The 20,898-nt window shown below is 36.0% G+C and overlaps 1 long non-coding RNA gene across 1 annotated transcript; it reads right to left on the bottom strand.

Moving 5' to 3' along the window:
* Nucleotides 1–12,448: 12,448 nt before the first annotated feature.
* LOC115425959 (uncharacterized) lies at nt 12,449–20,225 on the bottom strand. The gene is made up of 2 exons (XR_003936292.1): nt 19,948–20,225; nt 12,449–12,741 (listed from the first exon to the last, which is right to left on the bottom strand). It is a non-coding gene; the product is annotated as an uncharacterized LOC115425959 (long non-coding RNA).
* Between the last annotated feature and the right edge of the window lie 673 nt (nt 20,226–20,898).

The following is a 20,898-nucleotide window of genomic DNA, read 5'->3' as shown; positions in this document are numbered from 1 at the left end:
CGCTCTGTTTTTCTGAATTAACAAGATGCCGTTTTCTGAAAAAAATTAAATTACGCTCTGTTTTTCTGAATTAATGAGATACTGTTTTCTGAAAAAATACATTCGGCTCTGTTTTTCTGAATTTCTGAATTAACGAGATACTGTTTTCTGAAAAAAAAGTAAATTCGGCTCTGTTTTTCTGAATTTCTGAATTAACAAGATACTGTTTTCTGAAAAAAATTAAATTACGCTCTGTTTTTCTGAATTAACAAGATGCCGTTTTCTGAAAAAAATTAAATTACGCTCTGTTTTTCTGAATTAATGAGATACTGTTTTCTGAAAAAATACATTCGGCTCTGTTTTTCTGAATTTCTGAATTAACGAGATACTGTTTTCTGAAAAAATTTCAATTTGGCTCTGTTTTTCTGAAGTAACGAGGAAATTTTCTCTGAATTAATTTTTGTGTGAATGCAATACGCTTCCATACTATACTCCCCTGTTTGAGTGTTTTTTTTGTGTTTGTTTGTTCATTTTTTCTTTACATACATCGAAGTTATGTACACGATATAAAATGCTAAGATAATGCTGACTGAAAAAAAAAGGATATAATTACAAAAAAAGAAAATTATATTCATAGATTTAGCATCCAACAGTAGCTCTGGCACCATCACCAACATGGTGTCATCCTTTAAACGCACCATATGTGGACACTCCCATGTCTTCAGGAATGAAAACGAAGTGCCAACATGTCAAATGGAACACAGAGTTAAACAGCTGCGCTAGCTATTCCTAATAAGTGAATTCCACAGCTGGTCGTCATCTTCCATAAACACACAGTGGAACCATAAGAGTAAACACAAGTAGCACTGATGGGCCCAGAAATAAATAGGAACAGACGTCTTCAAAACACTTAAAATTCCGATGGCAAGAGGTTCAGCTTCAGATCTGATTTGAATCCACGAAACCTTCCTGCACATTTCAAGATGAAAAGGGCCAAAGAAAGAAGAAGAAGACTGGCAAAGTATTTTAGGAATTTGTTAAAAATGCTCAGAGGTTTGGTGTAAAAGGATTCCAGGCAGAAATAAAACAGATGGAGCTGCAGGTGCTATTATACTGTAACATTCATTAACACTGATATTTAACCCATAAAGACCCAAATATCCACTGGTGACAAAAACCATCTGCTGATCTAAACTGTTTAATAACTTCTGAGTCACTAAACCTATTGATACATTGAAAAAAATTGGTGTAAAATACAGTTTGTCGCCTTTTCATGGTCATCAGATATGACCCATTTGGACGTTCAGACATTGATTCAATAATAAAAAAAAAAACAGTGTGATAAATAACTGTGGATGGAAGTATCTTTACTGAAAAAGTCACTTTTTCTTCAGTTTTTTTTCTGTTTCTGATGAAATAACTCTAAACTTTAATCAGCGCTTTTGTGAACATCTACATCAGGGCTGTCAAACTCAGTTTAGTTCAGTTCCACATTCAGCCTAATATGATCTAAAGTGGGCCGGACCAGTAACATAATACAAATAACAGGATAAGAACTTTTGAGTGAACAAAGTAAAATTCTGTGATGAAAATGTTTACATCTACGAACTGTACTCAAACATAACATGAACAAATATGAACAACCTGAAAATTCTTAAGTAAAATAAGTGCAATATTCACAATATTACGCCTCAGTTTATTATTTATACATATGCATCACAACTTACAGATCACAGTGGATCTAAAAATGCACCAAACATTTAACCCTTTCATGCACAGTGGTCACTCCAGCGGACAGTTCTTCTCCAGCTGTTCTCTTGTATATTCATGGGTTTTGTTGTTTTAGTTCCATATCAACCAACACAGTGGACACTTATGCACCATCCCATACACTGACATTCCAGTAACTTTCCTGTTCTTTTATCTAAATCAATTACTAACTGTTATTAGACTGTAATTAACAGTTTTATTTTTGTTTTGTTTTTTTTAAACAAAAAGTTTTTTTTTTTTGCATATTATCTGAGTGAGTAATAACTAGTATTATAGTCTGTTAAAATGTGAGAAAACATCAGATTAGTAGCATTAACCTCCTGAGACCCAGGAAAATGAAAATGTTAGCTTTTTTCCATTAAACAATTGTCTTGATTGGAAACTGCATAATGGAAGAGGGTTTTTTTTTGTTTGATTGTTTTTCAGATACATTTTTTAAAATTATTTTTATTTCATTTTATTTTTTTTATGGAACGTTCTTTGCAATGGACAGCAAGTAAAACTGTTAAACTTTTGCCCCCTACAGAGGACAAAAATGCATTGCTGGGTCTCAGGAGGATAAAAATGCTTTTATTTCATAGTTTTCACACAGTTTGTCAGTAAATGCATGTTTCTGAGCTTCAAAAATTAAAACACATGGTGTCCAGCTGAGTGGACATTTTTGTAACTCTGTGAAAAATAGGTTCATTTTTAGGTTCAGTTTTTTTCATGCCTAAAGAAGAATAAAAACACTCAGGAAAAAAAATCTTGTTTAAGGTTCTCATAATTCATGCATGAAAGGGTTAAATAACAGACAGAATATTATAAAAATTCCACGGACTTCTCTTAAGAGATTTCAGGTTATTTACATTTTTTTTTTTTTTTTTAAATAAAAGGCTCATCTGTAAATGTGAACATTTGTGTAATTTTACTTTTTTTTACGCTAAAGCAAAGAGAAAAATTAGCAGTTTTCATTATTTATAGGTTATTATGGTAGTATTTTACTGGTCTGATCATTTTTAGATTGAATTGACCTAAAATGTTTTCAACATCCTTGACTGTTAATATCTTCAGTGTGATTTTTGCATTTCCCACATTCATCCCAGGGGCTGGACTGGACCCTTTGGCGGGCCGGATTTGGACCGCATATTTGACACCTGCGATCTACATGATCATTGAATTAAATTTAGGAAAATTCACAATTTACACCGAAACAGCATAAAATACAGACTGGTCACCATGGCTCAGATGGTAGAGCAGGTCGTCCAATCACTGAAGGGGTGGTGGTTCGAATCCCGCTCTGTCCATGTGCTGTTGTGTCCTTGGGCAAGACACTTCACACTCCTTGCTACAGATGTAGTTCACCACCACCAGAGGAAGAATGTGAGAGTGAATGAATAATGGATCCTCTGTACGCGCTTTGAGTATGCGTTCATAGAAAAGCTCTATATAAATCTAATACATTATTATTAGGCCCGAGCCCAGACAGACATGTTGGCGAGGGCCTATTAAAATTGTATGGTTCCGTTATTATTATTTTTTTTTTATTATTCTCTCGCCACTTTGAACGCAAATTTGACCCCCTGAACATTAACGAAAAGTCAATTTTATTTGACCAAAAATTCAAGCCCGGCGAAATTTTTTTAATTTGAAGTTGCCAAGAAAAAATATCGCAAAATCACTCAGTAGCGTCCCCTCGAAAATCAAAATACATAACGCGGATGGGAGCCCTCCCCAAATTTTTTTCATCGTACAAACATGAAACTTGGTCCAGACATAGCTCATGGTAGGACAAGTAAAAAATTACATCGTGGCCCCACCCTAAACCCAACAGGAAGTCAGCCATATTGGGTAGAAGTGTGGACCTGTAAAATCCCACCCCTCATACTTTCATCATCTCCTCCCAGGGTTTACATCCAATTTGGACCAAACTGGGTGAAAATCACCTACACACGTGTGATCAAAAGTGATCACCTACATTTTTGATCAAATGCTGGGCGTGGCTGTGACGAGCTTGCGATGAAGCGGTCGTTTTCAGAAGTATAACACTGTGTGTAACTCACAGAATGTCGGATCGAGCCCACGATACAGTGTCCTCGGCGGTCGCGTGAGGACCTTAACACCACTTGCGTTTTTTTATTATTATTATTATTATTATTATTTACAGACACACCCTTCCCAGCTGTCTTGTTCTTAAGACAATGTCACCCATGGACCCCTGGTAGTGCCCCCCCCCCCCCAAAATAAATAAATAAATAAATAAATAAATAATAAATAAAACAGACACTCAGAGCTGCTGAAGAAGATTGTATGACTGTGCTTTCCTTCATTTCCTGCTTGAATATCAGCTTTGTGTTCAACTAAACAGGCTCAGGTTTCACGCTGAGGAAGGAAATGAAGACTAGATTTGCATTATATTTCAGTAAGGACACTTTTTGAGACATTTTTGTTTGGTGGGCCTTGTGATTTTTCTAATGTAAAATATGTGCCGTGGCTCAAAAAGGTTGGAAACACTGGTTTAGATGTTTCAGTTCATTATCTGATTACACTGCTCATACATATGTAGTCACAGTAAACTCAAACTTCCTATCATTGTCTCCTGCTCACTTTCTGTGATTTATTATTATTATTGTTTTTACACGTGTGCAGATGTAAAAGAACGAAATAAATCAAATTAACACTTGACTGACATTTAAGCAGTTTTTTTTGATTATGAGGGATCACATTAATGGATTGGATCAGAGTTCTCTGTCTTCTGTTTGTGGCTGATCACTAATGACCTCACAAGTGCAAATTTCCCATCATGCCAATTTCCTGTCGGCCTCTCCAACAGTCATTATTATCTCTAACATGAGCTAATTTCACAGCATGAGGCTGAGTGCAGAGAAGAAGGCCGACAGAGAAACACTTGAGTCGAACTAAGCAAAGAAGGGCTTTTACCATCGGAGGCGGACGCTGTTGTCTTTGGACACACGTCTTCATAATCCTGACGAACAACAGACAGTTATGACACAACTACTGCGATGACCTGTGTGGATCCACAGGTTCTAGATGTGGTGGATTTTATGCTGTTGTGTATTCATGCATGCTATACCGCATTTGTCCAGCAGTCACCGCCAAAGCGTTCTGGGTATAGCAATATTATTGTAAGGCTATTGTATTCCAAAATTACTAATATCTCGGAAAATGTAGGTCCTATCAACTTGTCGTTTTCCCTAATGTCTTCTTGGACCAAAAATACATCAGTATGACAAACTGCAGCAGTCAGCTCTGTATGGATTTAGTGTCATTCCCCACACACACACACACACACACACACACACACACACACACACACACACACACACACTTTTATAATATAGATAGAGCCTGATTGGTTTAGGTTCACATCATGTATCCTCAAAGCAAGGTTATTATCGTTAACAAAAACTGACGAAATGACGAAAACTAGAATTGAAAAAACATTTTCGTTAACTGACATAAATAAAAACTATAATTAAAAGAAAAAAACGATAACTAACTGAAACTGTATTGTGTGTTTGCAAAACTAACTAAAACGGATAAAAATTATGGATAAAATTCCCTTCGTTTTCGTCTGTGTCAAAGTCGGATTGATATGAAAGTGATTTATTTCACTCCAGCCTGTCTGGGATTTATTTGAATACAACGGAGAAGAACATAAAAGATATGACAAAACTAAAATTAATACTAAAACTAAACTAAAACTAAGCATTTACAAGAAAATGAAAACTAATAAAAACTAGCAAACCTGCTCTAAAAATTTATTAAAATGAACTGAATTCGCTTGTTTGGTCCAGAACAGAGTTCTGTGGTTTTTATTCACATCAGCCCAAAAGGTCCGAACCAAGGGAGCAAACGAACTCTGGTTCATTTTAAACGAATCAAACAAGGCTGGTGTGAATACACCCTGAAGTTGGGAGAAAACAGCAGAGTCCTGTTTGGGATTTCTGTCAATAGGACGGAGAAGATATGAAAAAATAAAACTAAACTAAAACCAAGCATTTAGAAGAAAACGAAAACTAATAAAAACTAGCAAACCTGCTCTAAAAACAAATTAAAACTAACTGAATTAGAGAAAAAAAAGTCAAAACTAAATAAAACTAAAGTATAATGAAAAATCCAAAACTATTAGAACCTTGCCTCAAACCCTCAAAGTGAAAATGTACTTGTATGCCAGCAGGGTTTGTGCTAGATTTAGTCAGGAATACAGTGATCCCTTATTTTTCGCGGTTAATGGGGACTGGCGCCCCCCGCGAAAATCGAAAATCTGCGAACTGGAGCCAGAGCCCCCCGAGCCTATCCTAGACCTAGGTACATGTACGTATGTATCTATAAATAGTATATAAGTACTGCAAATGTAATAATTATGAAATAAATGAGGTATATATAAAAGAAAACAATGATTAGTACATGTATACATGCATATATATATATATATATATATATATATATATATATATATATATATATATATATATATATATATATATATATATCTATATCGGATACATGTACATGTACGTACTGTAAAAAATCTGAAAGAAAAGAATGTAGAAAGTTAACAAAACACACACACACGTGCATACGTACTAACAGCTGATACGTACTCTCTCCTCTCTTCATTCGTGACACTTATCCATCGTATACGTACACACGAACACACGCACATCTACTCCCAGCTCTCTTTTCCTCTCATACGCACAAGAAACGAATCAGTTCTCTCTCTCTCTCTCTCTCTCTCTCTCTCTCTCTCTCTCTCTCTCTCTCTCTCTCTTGCTCGGGGTAAGTGGTTGCTGGGCCGTCTGCATTTCTCGTGTTGCTTACAGGAGGCTGTGAGTCATTGTTTGACGTTTCGCTGGCAGCTGCAGCCTCTTGTTTGCTGTAGGGTGGATTTTCGCAGAATTTCCGTGATTTTTTCTTGATTTTTTTATTTTTTGATGAATATTTCTGAAAAATCTGCGAATAACTAAAACCGCGGAACTTAAAGCGCGAATTGGCAAGGGATCACTGTAAACTAAAACATTGTGCAGTTATTCTTGATAATTTAAACTCAAAGCAGTCGTTCACACCATGCTTCAATAAGGGCCAAAAAAAAAGAAAAACACAGTCAGGTCAGAAGGTTAAAAAAAAGCTGGTAAAGTGTTCATTAAAGGGGAACTAGGCAACATCTTTACCTTAATTAAACATCTTCAAAGTAACTGTGATGGTTAACCCTATAACGCCAAAAACACAAAGGATAATATTATAATAAATGGTGATAAACCACTTAAGAAAAGTTAAAAATACAGAAAAAAAAAAACAGTTTGGAACTGCCACAGTAGCACTGGGTCTTCATGGGTTAAGTTGTTCACTTCTTTTGACAAAGTTTAAAAAATACCTTGAGTATAAAATCCTTCAGGAAAATGGTTTTAAGGTAAAGTTCGTTCCACTCCTTTTCGAATGTTGGACTTTCTTTTATATAATCCTTTTGTTGTTTGGTTTTAATGCAAATGCAAAATAAATAAGATAGATAAATTTCCATGACCCCCCCGTCCTCTGCATTAAGGTACAGGGGTTGGACAAAATAATGGAAACACCTTAAAAAATCAACAAAATATAATTTAATATGGTGTAGGTCCGCCTTTTGCGGCAATTACAGCCTCAATTCTCCGAGGTATTGATTCATACGACTTGTGAATAGTTTCCAAAGGAATTTTAAGCCATTCTTCAGTTAGAATACCCTCCAACTCTTTTAGAGACGATGGCGGTGGAAATCGACGTCTTACTTGAATCTCTAAAACTGACCATAAATGCTCAATAATGTTGAGGTCTGGGGACTGTGCCGGCCATACGAGATGCTCAACTTCATTAGAATGTTCCTCATGCCATTCTTTAACAATTCTAGCTGTGTGGATTGGGGCATTATCATCTTGAGGTGAAGGTGTTTCCATTATTTTGTCCAACCCCTGTATGTCGCAGTAGTTACTGAGACCCCCCCCCAAGTTACAATCTGTTGCGGTATTACAGTGAAAATGGAAACTCTACAAAACCAGCGTAGAAGAACCACAACAGTCAAATGTTGCATAGTTCCTCTGTACTCGTGCATTTGGCCAGTCACTTGTTTAGCTCAGTGATTTATTCATACCGTCATATGCTGCTGTCTTCTGGGAGGAAAAAGAGGTCGAGACACATTTAATCACCTTGACAACGGCTGGTACCTGTTGGAATTCCCCCTGCAAACCATGATCTGAATAATACTTTTAATGGAGATTGATGGAAGAAGGAAAATGGTGCAACACATACTAGAAAGTCTGCAATTCACAGACAAAAGAAAACAACAAGATGTGCATGAAGATGTGTGCGTACAGTACATTTAAGTTCATCTGACATGATCTGGGATTTCCTCTCAGCTGCAGGGATCAAAGTCCTAGCTGTTTTGACGAGCGGTACCTGAAACCTGCAGCAGTTTTTCCAGTGATTCTGTTCATATGTGCAGGGTATCAGCTGACAATAAGAAGCTGAAGGCGCTGCCGCTGCTGCATATGACGCAGGATATAAAAACGACTAATTAATCCCACTGTGAGCACATGATACTCAGGCGTAGTCGTATATGTTAATGATCGAACAGAGCCGCAGCATCTTTACTGAAGCTGGAAAAAGTCCACAGCGTGTGCGGTGAAATAAGATAATGCATGTATTAGAGCTGCAACTAACGATGATTTTAGTAGTCCATTAGTCTGTGGATTATTTTAATAACTAATCCATTCATCGGATAAACAGAAAAGAAAAGAGGGGGTGCATACATGGGGGTCCGTTCCATAATTGCTGTAACTACCGTAAGTGGCGTGAAACCAAAAATGAAACTTAACTTTGGACGTCCGATTCCGCACAATTTTCACAACTTCTAGCCTATATCCTCAGGCTACAGAGATGGATGAAAACGTTGTAATTATAGTGTCTAACTAGCTAGGAGGTCAAAGTAATCACAACACGTAGGCTAGGTTTAGTTAGCTAAGTTTACGTTATGTTCCCAGTTTGCCCAAAACGTAGGATTTTGGCCATTTTTTTCCCTCCATATTCAAGTTTTGTTACATAAGCAGCGCACTCCTTTTCAGCCAAATGGGGCTGCCCGGTATCCGAAGCCTCAGCCATGCTTAGCCATAGCTTTTTTTTTTAGCTTACTGGCCGACAGGCCAGTTAAATAATGACATAATAAAAGTATAGATCCACAAGACCCAATGAATCGACTGCTGAATTCATTACCAACTCTTTTAAAAATCGATTTTGAACAATTTAATGGATTCGTTGTTGCAGCACTAGCATGTATGTCTTCCTTTTTCCCGTTGTCCTGATGACGTTAAAATAAGATGCTTCCAATGCAAGAGTTGAACCAGACAGTGAGTATATGGAAAGAATGGAGTGTCTGGTAAGAAATAATAATATAGAACAAAGGAATTGGCTGCCCTAAGGGAAGAATATTAAACAACAAAAACGATTTGGTATGTGAGTTATTGTACAGTCCTCATGGGATTCAAAAAAATTGTACAGTGGAGACCATAAAAAAGGGTAAAATTCTCTTAAAAAACAGGACTTAATAAAAGCTGAAGGCTTTATTTTTCATTTTATTTTTATTTCTGCAGTCTTGTAAGTTCATCTGAGTGTACTGTACTGTATATGGGTGCTTCTCTGAAACTGGTCCTAAAAACAGGACATAGGGGATGAAAGATCAACCCAGATGTAGACGTATGTTATGAAGCAGGTTTGGAAGCACTTTGGGCCTATTTAAAAAATAAATACTTACTGAGATAAAGAGAAACTATTTTTCAGATAAAACACATTTTTATATTATTTTACATTATATTCAATATAAAAATTCACATGTAACACGGTCAAAAGGACACGAAAATTACATTCTACTATTTTTTTTTTTTTTTTAATATCTCTTTATTCTCTCACAGGTGCATTTTGGGAATTGAACGAATTATCCAAGGCAGAGTGTTTCACAAAAATGACCGCTGTTGCAAAATTGATCGTGATTTATTTGTGTTTAAGTGTTCAGGTTCCGCATGTAACACCAGTGGACACGATGGGTTCCACACCAAACCTGGAATGAGACTGAGATTGATGGAAAATCCATGTGTGTGGATTAGAAAAACCACTAGGATCCACACATTTATAGTGGTATATAACACCATTTCAAGTTTTTCAAGTCCCAGTTTTGGTCCTATTTTTGGCCCCAATATTTGATTAAAAATTCATTAATTATGGGATGGCTCAGAGTAAGAGTATAATTTTTTTTGTGCATTTATCTGAGGTCATCATTAGGTCCATCCTGGGGGGAAATCTGTCTACCAGCTTTTTCGACCCAATAATAAAAAGGTAAATGTAAAGTGCCAGATACTAAAATAAACCCAGTTTCATAGAAGCACCCAAATATAGACTGAGGATAAAATGGACTGAATCTCAGGTGTCAGAGCTGTTCAAACTTTGACTCTGTGGCTGAACAGAGTTTACTGTAGATCAGGCATCGGACTGAAGTTAGCACTCAGTCACTGAAAATCAAAGCAAAGGGCAGTGAGGTCACATCCCATCGGGTTAAAGTTAAGTCTTTTCTTGCGTCTTTCATGTTTGGTCCTCGAGGGTTTAACTCTTTATTTGTAGACATTATAAGCTGTCCGTGTGTATGTTCACACCGTGTAAAATAACATGTGATTAGACAAAGGGGTGAGAGCTAATAAGCTATGCTTCCTCTCACTCCATTTTGACTGACTTTTTTTTCTTTTTTGTGTGTATCATTATTTTATGCTTCCTTGAATTTTCATTTCTATATTATGTTGTGCAAGGAAGTCAGTTAGTAGCAGTCAGGAAGCTTATGTCATTTCCATATTCAAAATAAATAAATAAATAAATAAATAAATAGATAAGCGCCATTAGTGGTTAGTGGCTAGCGCCATTAGTGGTTGGGATTAGGGGTTATGGATGTGTAAACTGGAGATCTTGGCATACATTGACAAGCCACCAAATGATATTGAATAACACGTGAAAGGATGAAAATGCGTACATATAGCACGCCAAATGCCATAAGAACTGGTGTGACATACAACACAATCTCATGAGATCAGTCTGCTGTGACAATGGTGGAGTGGAAGAGTTATGACTGCATACAACAAGCACAGAAACCCCCAGAAATCCACTCAATCTGTCTCACTGACTGCTGCTTATTTACTCATACTCAGTCACCTGGAATCAAAGACAGTACGTCACTTCTGGCCAGCAATAGCTCCTCCCCATAAGTTCTTCAAAATTTTTTTTAATGAATTTGCACCTCTCTTATAAGTGACGCACAAAACACAACTGACCAGTGTTGCTGTTAATCATTGACATATGCCACGCTGCAAAACTCAAAGAATATGTATTCCAATTTTTATGTAGTATTTTGAAAAAAAAAAAATCACATTTTGTGTTTTTTGCATCAAAAAATGTAGTGACATCATGATCAAAAGAGATTGTTTAAAGGGTTAAAAAAAGTAAAATAAATGATTATTTGATCTGTATGATAAGGGCTGACCTTGATTTACAAAAATAAAATCAAATTAGAGCAGAAAAATAAATCAATATATAATATTTAATAGTTTGATTTGCCTTTTTGGCACACTTGGTGACAGATGCTAGTATTTTTGAACATTTGACCTAGCGCCAAAAATAATAATGCAAATTAACCAGTGTTGGAGTTAATCACTGACATATGCCAGGATGCAAAAATCAAATAATATGTGATCCACTTTTTATGTAGTATATTTAAAAAAATTTAAATTGTTTGTGTTTTTTGCATCCAAAAAAATGGTTTGTTTACATTACAAACACGGCATTTAAAGGGGTAAAAAATGTGACAGTTATTGAGTATTTGGTATTTTTATTTCTGGCTCAAGTTGATGAAATAGAAAAAAAGTGTAAAAGAATTAAAAACAAACTATGAAAATTTTTTGACATTATTCCACAAGTGTGCCAAAAAGGCAGACTTGGTGCTTAGTAAGGGCCTTGCTGGACAGGATACCGGAGGGTTAATGTCGTAAATATGACCGGTACAGGTGCGCTTTAAGTCTGGACACAATGTCAGAGGTGTCAGATTCATTATAGTTCAGTTCCACATTCAGCTAAATTTGATCTGAAGTGGGCTGGACCAGTAAAATAATAACATAATAATATAGAAATAATGTTAACTCCAAACTTTCTTCTATGTTTTAGTGTGAAAAAAGTAAGATTACATTATGAAAATGTATACATTTACAAACTATCCTTCAAAACAATGTGAATAACATGAACAAACTGAATAAATAAATGCAATTTTCACAATATTATGCTTCAGTTTATCATTTACAAACATAATATTGTTAAAATTACCCTTACTTCTCTTAAGACATTTCAGGTTATTCACAGTTTTTCCAAAATTATACTTTGTTTTAGTGTAAATACATGAAAATGTTAACATTTACAAATAGAAACATTTGGAGTTCTGAGTATTTGAAGGTTATTACAATAGTCTTTTACTGATCTGACCCACTTTAGATCATATTGGTCTGAATGTGGAACCTGAACTTAAAGGATGGTTAATATCTTCGTGTAATTTTTGCGTTTCACAAATTCATCCAAAGGACTGGACCCTTCGGTGAGCTGGATTTGGCCCCTGGGCCACATGTTTGACACCTGTGCACTGTGTTTTTTATTACTATTTGGACCACAGATGAGAATCGCTTATTTTGTGTCTATAAACCTGCTTTCTGTGGTTGTATTTGATTGAAATGGAGGGAAAAGGAAGAAATGACTCTTCGAGGCCATGTCCACAGGCACCATCTAATTTCCCTCCAAATCCTCTGAACTTCAGCACTGATATCGCTTCGCGTTCTCAGCCTCAGTGCGCAGCTTTACTTTTCTATTTGCGCTCGGGGCACTTTGGTTGAAACAGTTTAACTTTTGGGGAAGACGGCAGAGGCTTTTCACAGCAGATGTTTGGATCTGTTTGGGAAGAAAACAAAGCAGTGTGTTTGCTCACATTAAAAAAAATACTACTATAACAGTCATATTAACGCAGTGGTTACAACCTCTTTTGGCTCACGACCCCATTTTAACATCACACATTTCTGACGACCCCAGACATTCAAAACTGAGACATTTTTTTTACTAAATGAATTTGTTTTTGATCATGTAATAGTTTGCTATACTATGTTGCAAATAGACATTAATTTTAGATGACATTTAGACTATATAATGTATATTATTATGGACGGAGGCAGAAAAGCCAAGAAAATTTTCACTTGTTCCACTGGCAGATTTTTTTTTTTTTTTTTTGCTTGAATTAAGCAAAAAAAAATCTTGAATTGAGCAAAAAAAAAATCTGCCAATGGAACAAGTGAAAATGATCTTGGTAAGATTTCTTGAAATCAGATTTTCCAAATCTACTGTCTAAATATCAGTTCTTCTATCTCACTGAAAAGTTCCTCTTTAGGTGATTCTGTCTGATTTTAAGTGTGATGAGATATTTGGACTAGAAATGAGAAAAATACGCTTGGTAAGATTTAAATTTTTGCAGTGTGTCTCTCTCAACTCACCATATATTTTTTATTAGTAAGTTTTTTATTTTTATCAATTACTAGAAATTTCAGGCGACCCCACTTGAATTCCAGGTGACCCCACATGGGGTCCCGACCCTAAGGTTGAAAAACACTGTATTAATGCATAAAAACCAGAAATGCTGAAAACTCAAGACTTCAGAATATCACAAAAATGCTTCTATGCTTCTGAGAGATGGAAAAGTTATGTATCAACAAATGATAAATCTGAATAAGTGGAGACAGATTTAGCAAATAATGTATGTGCATGTGTGGGACGGTATGCAACAGAAAAACCATATTAGACGGAAAATGCCAACAAAATGTCATTATGTGTGAAGAGCTGCAGAAAGAAATGTTTGACGGAGCCTTTGACAAACTGTGCAAGAGTTTGAAACAACAGTGATTGGTTTGGCTCAGGAGGAAACAGCTGTCAGCTGCCTAAAAGTACATGGAAGTCATGTCTATCAGCCCCAAAACCAACAGCAGACAGTGTTATCGGATGAAATAATGATTTTAACAGGCACACTTTTAGACCCTGAGAGTCTGGTTTACTGGGAGTCCTGAGCTGGAATAAGGGTGAATATTTCTGTCTTATGATCATTCACTTTCCTTCCTCTATCTGCATGTTATCATTGTGAAAGGACCTTTGAGCTGTAAATATACCCTGAAAATGGCAAGGTTTGAAAAATACATGTCATTTTATGTCCCTTTTGTTTTTGGTACAAATGATCTAGAAATGAGCTCTAACAATATGCAACACAAGTGACTAATGCTTTGCCACATACGCAACCAAAGTTTTCTCCTTATTTTAACCCTGTAAAGCCTGAACTATTAAATCACAAATGTCAAACATGCAGCCAAAACCGGCCCGCCAAAGGTTCCAAGTCAGCCCACAGGATGAATTTACAAAGTGCAAGTTAGGGCATCAAACTCAAAAATAATATCATAATAACCTATAAATAATGACAACACCAGTTTCTTCCCTTCAGTTTAGTGCAAAAAACATTACATTATGATAATGTTTACATGAAGAAACTATCCTTTAACAGTAAATTGTGAATAACCTGAACAAATATGAACAACCTGAAATGTCTAAAGAGAATTCAGTGCAATTTTAACAATATCCTGCCTGTTACTACATGTTGTGTACCTTTGTAGGTCTGATCTGTAATGCATGTGTATAAATGATAAGTTGAGGAATAATATTGATATTGATTTCTAAACAAATCACATTTTTTGCAGGTTATTCACATCCTTTTTGTTTGAATAGTTTGTAAATGTAAATATTGGCATAACTGAATGTTATTTTTTGCACTAAAACAATTTGGAGTTGTCATTATTTATTGGCTATCATGCTATTATTGTACTGGTCCGGCCCACTTCAGATTAAATTGGGCTGAATGTGGCCCCTGGAAGAAAATGAGTTTGAGAGCCCTGCAATTAATCATTGACAGAAAATTCCAGTTCTTTGAAACTGGAGCCTTTATTGGTCCTTCTGAACAACCCCCCCTCCCCTTGTTTTTTTTTTTTGTTTAATTTCAATTCCATATTTGATCCATCGGATCTCAATGCTCAAATTTTTGAACAAACAAAAACATAATATAACACAAACGTGTCTAATAAATAGTTAATTTCTTTTCTAAATGGTCCCAGTTCTTCCTCCTTCCTCATTAATGACAGTCTTATAGTGTCACTGGAAAGGCCTCTGGTGAATGAACTCCTCCCCCTGGTGGATTATCTATGTATTGCATGTATCTAATTGTATACATCAGGTTTTTCAAGAAAAAATATCACACTGATCATGTAGAGGGCTTCAAAACTCATGCATCAAATATGATACATTTGGCATTATAGGGTTAAGTAAAAATCCTTCTTAATTCAAGAGCAATGTATTTTTTCTACTTTCAAAGACACAGTGACAAGGCAATGTCAAACAAGCATGTTTACTGATCAGCGTCACAAAGATTTGTGTTGTTCAAACCAAGGTTATTATCGTTAACGAAAACCAACGAAATGACGAAAACTAGAATTGTAAAAACATTTTCGTTAACTGAAATAAATAAAGACTAGAATTAAAAGAAAAAAAAAACAATAACTAACTGAAACTATATTGTGTGCTTATAAAACTAACTAAAACATAAATATTATGGATAAAATTCCCTTCATTTTCATTTTTGTCAATGTCGGATTGATATGAAATAGATTTATTTACCTCAAGCAATTTTAGCTAGTGGCACCAAATGATATTTAACGGTCCGTCACTTGTGGTTTAGTCGTCTTCTCGACTAAACGACTCCACTCTACCTGGAAACATGGAGAATAAAGTTGGGAGAAAGCAGCAGAGTCCTGTCTGGGATTTATTTGAATATGACGACAGAGAAGAAGAGAAAAGATATAAAGAAACTAAAACTAAACTAAAACTAAGCATTTAGAAAATAACGAAAACTAATAAAAACTAGCAAACCTGCTCTAAAAACGAATTAAACCTGAGTTAGAGAAAAAAAAAAGTCAAAACCAAATAAAACTAAACTATAATGAAAAATCCAAAACTATTAGAACCTTGGTTCAGACACAAATTATTATTATTATTATTATTGTTATAATTGTTATTATTGTTATTATTATCACAGACCTGGTGGCGTCAGACTCTTAAGTCTCATCACGCTCCTCAAGGTTTCCGGTATTGATCTAACCTTTTCAAACTACATATAAGTAAAACAACGTGACATGGCTGTGAAGGAGTGGTTATCATAACTTGCCAACGACTAGCTCTTGATAAAAGCGCTATGAAAATGAGGTCACGGACTCCTGCGGAACAAAGCGACCGCCTGTAGACACAGCCCGCCTTGGTGACTTATTGGCAATCGGCCTTCCCTCCAGGGGAAGAGGAACTGCTGGCGTGAATTCTGTCCTTTCATCTGACAACTCCATCTATATCAACATATGATACAGTTCTATAGTCTTCTGCAGCAGCTGAAGAGTTGCAGCTCAGGTGGGAATTGGCGACAACTCAACTGGGAGAAAAAAAAAAAACATAAAAAAACCCCGAAAGGCGTAACTATTTTTGAGACGGCAAATGTCTCCGAAGGCCAGAGAGTGAAATGCTGTGTTAACAATATGAGAACATTGTTTCATGAAGTGACAGTAGAAAGCAGGTCCCATGGCGGAAGTTAGCCACATGTTCCCGTGGACACAAATCCGACGGTCTCCAATAGCTACAAGCTCCCTCATAAAAGACTAATTTAGCCGTCAGCGCCTCAGTGGAGGGAGGTGATAAGAGGGGCACACATACAAGCAGAGAACATGCTGCAATGATTCCTGAGGCGTGATGGTAGAAATATGGATTCCTCCAGGGTAGAAGAGTGACTACAACACTACAAAACATGAATAGCACATTATGGAGGCTCTGAAGAGGGAGTTTTTTTTTTTTTTTTGGGAAGAAGAGCTAGAGGAGAAAGTGAAAATATATATATATAAAAAAAAAATGGTGGGTAGCCCATCTTTGTCAGATTTTGTGTTTTTGTGCAGGAATGTGTGTTTTATTGATGTGCATCCTCTAAGGAGAGCACAACTCAGGGAATGACGAGAAAGGTAGAAGGCACAGGAAAGACAATTTGTTAAAAAAAAAAAAAAAATGACAACATCCATTTGTGTATGTGTGTGGAAGCTGTGCACATGCGCCCGAGTATGCATCGGCGAAGTCACTTATTCTCAAAGGAAAAGTAAAGTCTGAAGGAAAGCGAGGCAGGTAATGCAGAAGAGAAGGAGGTGGTGGTAAAAGCGAACCCTCAGAGGAGAAGAAAACTGCAACAAATACAAAAGTTAGAAAAAAAAAGCCAAGCCAAGTTTATTTGTATCACACTTTTCAGCAACAAGGCAATTCAAGATGCTTCACACAGGACACTGAAATACGACGACAAGGGAAAAAGAAACACATTTAAAATATGATAAAAGAAACATGTAAAAGGTGATTAAAAACAGTAAGTAAGAAAACAACACATCAAACCCAGAAATATAAAAACACACACATATTAAAGTAAGAGTTGCAGTGCAGAGTTTCGAAGGAAAAAGTGGAAGGTTTGACGGAATGTGCAGAGCAATCCGTCGACTTAGAAACAAGGTTATTATCGTTAACAAAAACTAACAAAATGACGAAAACTAGAATTGATAAAACATTTTCGTTAACTGAAATAAATAAAAACTATAATTAAAAGAAAAAAGATAACTAACTGAAACTGTATTGTGTGCTTACAAAACTAACAAACGGATAAGAATTATGAATTTAATTCCCTTCGTTTTTGTCTTTGTCAATGTTGGATTGATATAAAATCGATTTATTTCATTCGAGCAATTTTATCTGCTGTCACCATACGACATTTAACGGTCCGTCACTTGTGTTCACTTGTGGTTTCCAGTCGTCTTCTGGTCCCCACTCTACCTGGAAACATGGAGACTAAAGTTGGGAGAATTCAGAGTCCTGTCTAGGATTTATTTGAATACGACGACAGAGAAGAAGAGAAAAGATACGACAAAACTAAAATTAATACTAAAACTAAACTAAAACAAAGCATTTACGAAAAAATTTAAACTAATAAAAACTAGCAAACCTGCTGTAAAAACGAATTAAAACTAACTGAATTATAGAAAAAAGTCAAAACTAAATAAAACTAAACTAGATGGAAAAATCCAAAACTATTAGATCACAGGTGTCAAACATGTGGCCTGGGGGCCAAATTTGGCCCACCAAAGGGTCCAGTCCGGCCGCTGGGATGAATTTGTGAAATGTAAAAATTACACTAAAATAACAATCCTTTTAGTTCAGGTTCCACATTCAGACCAATTCAATCTCCAGTGGGTCAGATCAGTAAAATACTCTCATAATAACATAAAAATAATGACAACTTCAACTGTTTCTCTTTGTTTTAGTGTAAACACATGAAAATATTTACATTTACAAAGTATACTTTTGCAAAAAAAGTAAATAACCTGAAATGTCTTAAGAGAAGTAAGTACAATTTTAACAATACCCCCCCCCCCCCCCCCCCCATAGCCATATTAATTTAAATTGATTCATATAAACTCAAAACATTTAGTAACTGATACAAATACATTATTACAAATATGACATGATTTAACTCATTGTTGTACTGTGACTGCCTCCGCTGCTACCACTGCCACAATAATACTAGCAAATTAGGCTACTGCTATTATTATTATAAATTTTTATATTATTACAACAACTATTATTTCCCCCTCACTCTCCCCTCTCTCTTTCTCACCTTCACCCCCCCCCCCCCCCATCGCCCCTAACCAAGCTATACTGTTTAGTTGCTATTTACATTTATGATCTTTTTCATTGTAATATGATGTTGTCATTGTTGTTTTTCAATACTATCTCGTTGTTGTTTTTGGTTTGTTTATTTGTTTGATTTTCCCTTTGTTTATGTGTTGTTGTTGTTGTTGTTTTTCTATCCACATTGTCTTGTTAACTATCACTAATTTAAAAAAAAAAAAAAAGTTTTGTGTGTTTGTAGATCCACTGTGATCTGTAAGTTATAATGTACATGTGTAAATGATAAACTAAAGCAGAATATTGTTAAAATTACACTTATTTTTTCAGTTCATGTTATTCACATCTTTTGAAAGGATAGTTTGTAGATGTAAACCTTTTCATAATGTAAATTAACTTTTTTCACTCTAAAACATAGAGAAAAGTTTGGAGTTGACATTATTTATATATTATCCATCCATCCATCCATGATCTTCCGCTTATCCGGGGCCGAGTCTCAGGGGCAACAGTATATACAGGGTGGGGAAGCAAAATTTACACTATTTTGAGGCAGGGATTGAAAGACAGTGTATGACCAATTAGTTTATTGAAAGTCATGAGAATTTATTTGCCACAAGAACATTTACATAATAGAAAATGTTTTTATTCTATGTGTCCTCCTTCTTTCTCAATAACTGCCTTCACACACTTCCTGAAACTTGCGCAAGTGTTGCTCAAATATTCGGGTGACAACTTCTCCCATTCTTCTTTAATAGTATCTTCCAGACTTTCTCATAATAGTTTTGCTCATAGTCATTCTCTTCTTTCCATTATAAACAGTCTTTATGGACACTCCAACTATTTTTGAAATCTCCTTTGGTGTGACGAGTGCATTCAGCAAATCACACACTCTGACGTTTGCTTTCCTGATTACTCATATGGGCAAAAGTTTCTGAAAAGGTATGGATAATAGTGTTAGGTATGATTATGACATCAATATATGTTTGGTTTCAAAACAATTGACGTAGTGTCTGCTGAGAAAAAACAACTAAATGTTCATTGTAAATTTTGCTTCCCCACCCTGTATGTATATGTATATATTATTATGTTATTATTTTACTGGTTCAGCCCACTTCAGATCAAATTTGGCTGAATGTGGAACTGAACTAAAATGAGCTTGACACCCCTGACTTAGAACGTGCACGTCGGAACGCGTGAGTGTGCACGAGCGTTAACGGAAAGCGGCTTTGCGGTACATTAATCATATATGAAACACTTCCACAATTATACAGAGCACTGGTTGTAATTCTAATTATCCATTCGAGGATGGCAACGATTCACCAGTTTGCCGCAGGGCTGAAATCAAAGACGACACCGAGCGAAGAGGAGAGGAAGGGGAAGAAGACAAAGTAATGAGGAAGCCAAGAAAAAAAAAAGAAGAAGAAGAAGAAGGCGGCGAGGGAGACTCTCACAAAGAAAACAATGTGTTAGTTAAATGTTAATTAACCAGAGACAAAAAAGCAGCACATAGGGCGCTGCAGTATGAAAGCCAGGATGAAACGGAGGGGAAGTATTCTGCAGAAGTGGAGAAAATGACTGAGTGCTTTCACAACAAATACATGAAGGTGTGGAGGAAGTGAAGGCAGTGGGGGAGGCTTAAGGATTAACCTATTAACGCAGCAGGTTTGTCGTGCTGTAAGCCTCTTAAGAGGACCTTTTCCGAGCCAAGAGGCGGTGAGAATGTCAATTTAGGCACTTTCTCTGCTGGTAATTACGCTCTATCTCTGGGCTAACAGCTTATTTTTGCATGCGGACGGACAAGGAAAAGATATTAAAGAGAAAGGAAGATTCAGGCAGAGGACGGACAGAGGAGAGCGGGTTCTTTCAGACGGAGGCCACAGTGGTTCTCTAATTGGTTGACGATGTAAAATGCACCGGACGGGGTTGCATAAACTGCCCAATTCTCTGTTATTTATCACAATTGCAGTAGTTACAGTGTTAAGAGTGGGGTTTATTTCTTTCATTATTTTCAGTTTTGTTGAGTTTTTAAAGCCACTACTTGCTACTGACCAAATTAGACGCTTCTGCACATGCTCAGATACAGGCTATAAATAGACTATAAATAAAGACGCTGTATTAAATGTGTCGGTCCTAGTGGCTTACTTTAGTATCTGTCACTTTTCCACCTTCCACCAAAAATTATGGATAAAATTCCCTTTGTTTTTGTCTTTGTCAATGTTGGATTCATACGAAATTGGTTTATTTTGCTCTAGCAATTTTAGCTAGCGGCAC

Source organism: Sphaeramia orbicularis, chromosome 1 (genome assembly GCF_902148855.1).
Source record: "Sphaeramia orbicularis chromosome 1, fSphaOr1.1, whole genome shotgun sequence".
In the NCBI taxonomy this organism is placed as follows: domain Eukaryota; kingdom Metazoa; phylum Chordata; class Actinopteri; order Kurtiformes; family Apogonidae; genus Sphaeramia; species Sphaeramia orbicularis.
The sequence above is the reverse complement of the archived record's forward strand: the minus strand, read 5'-3'. Positions and strand labels throughout refer to the sequence as shown.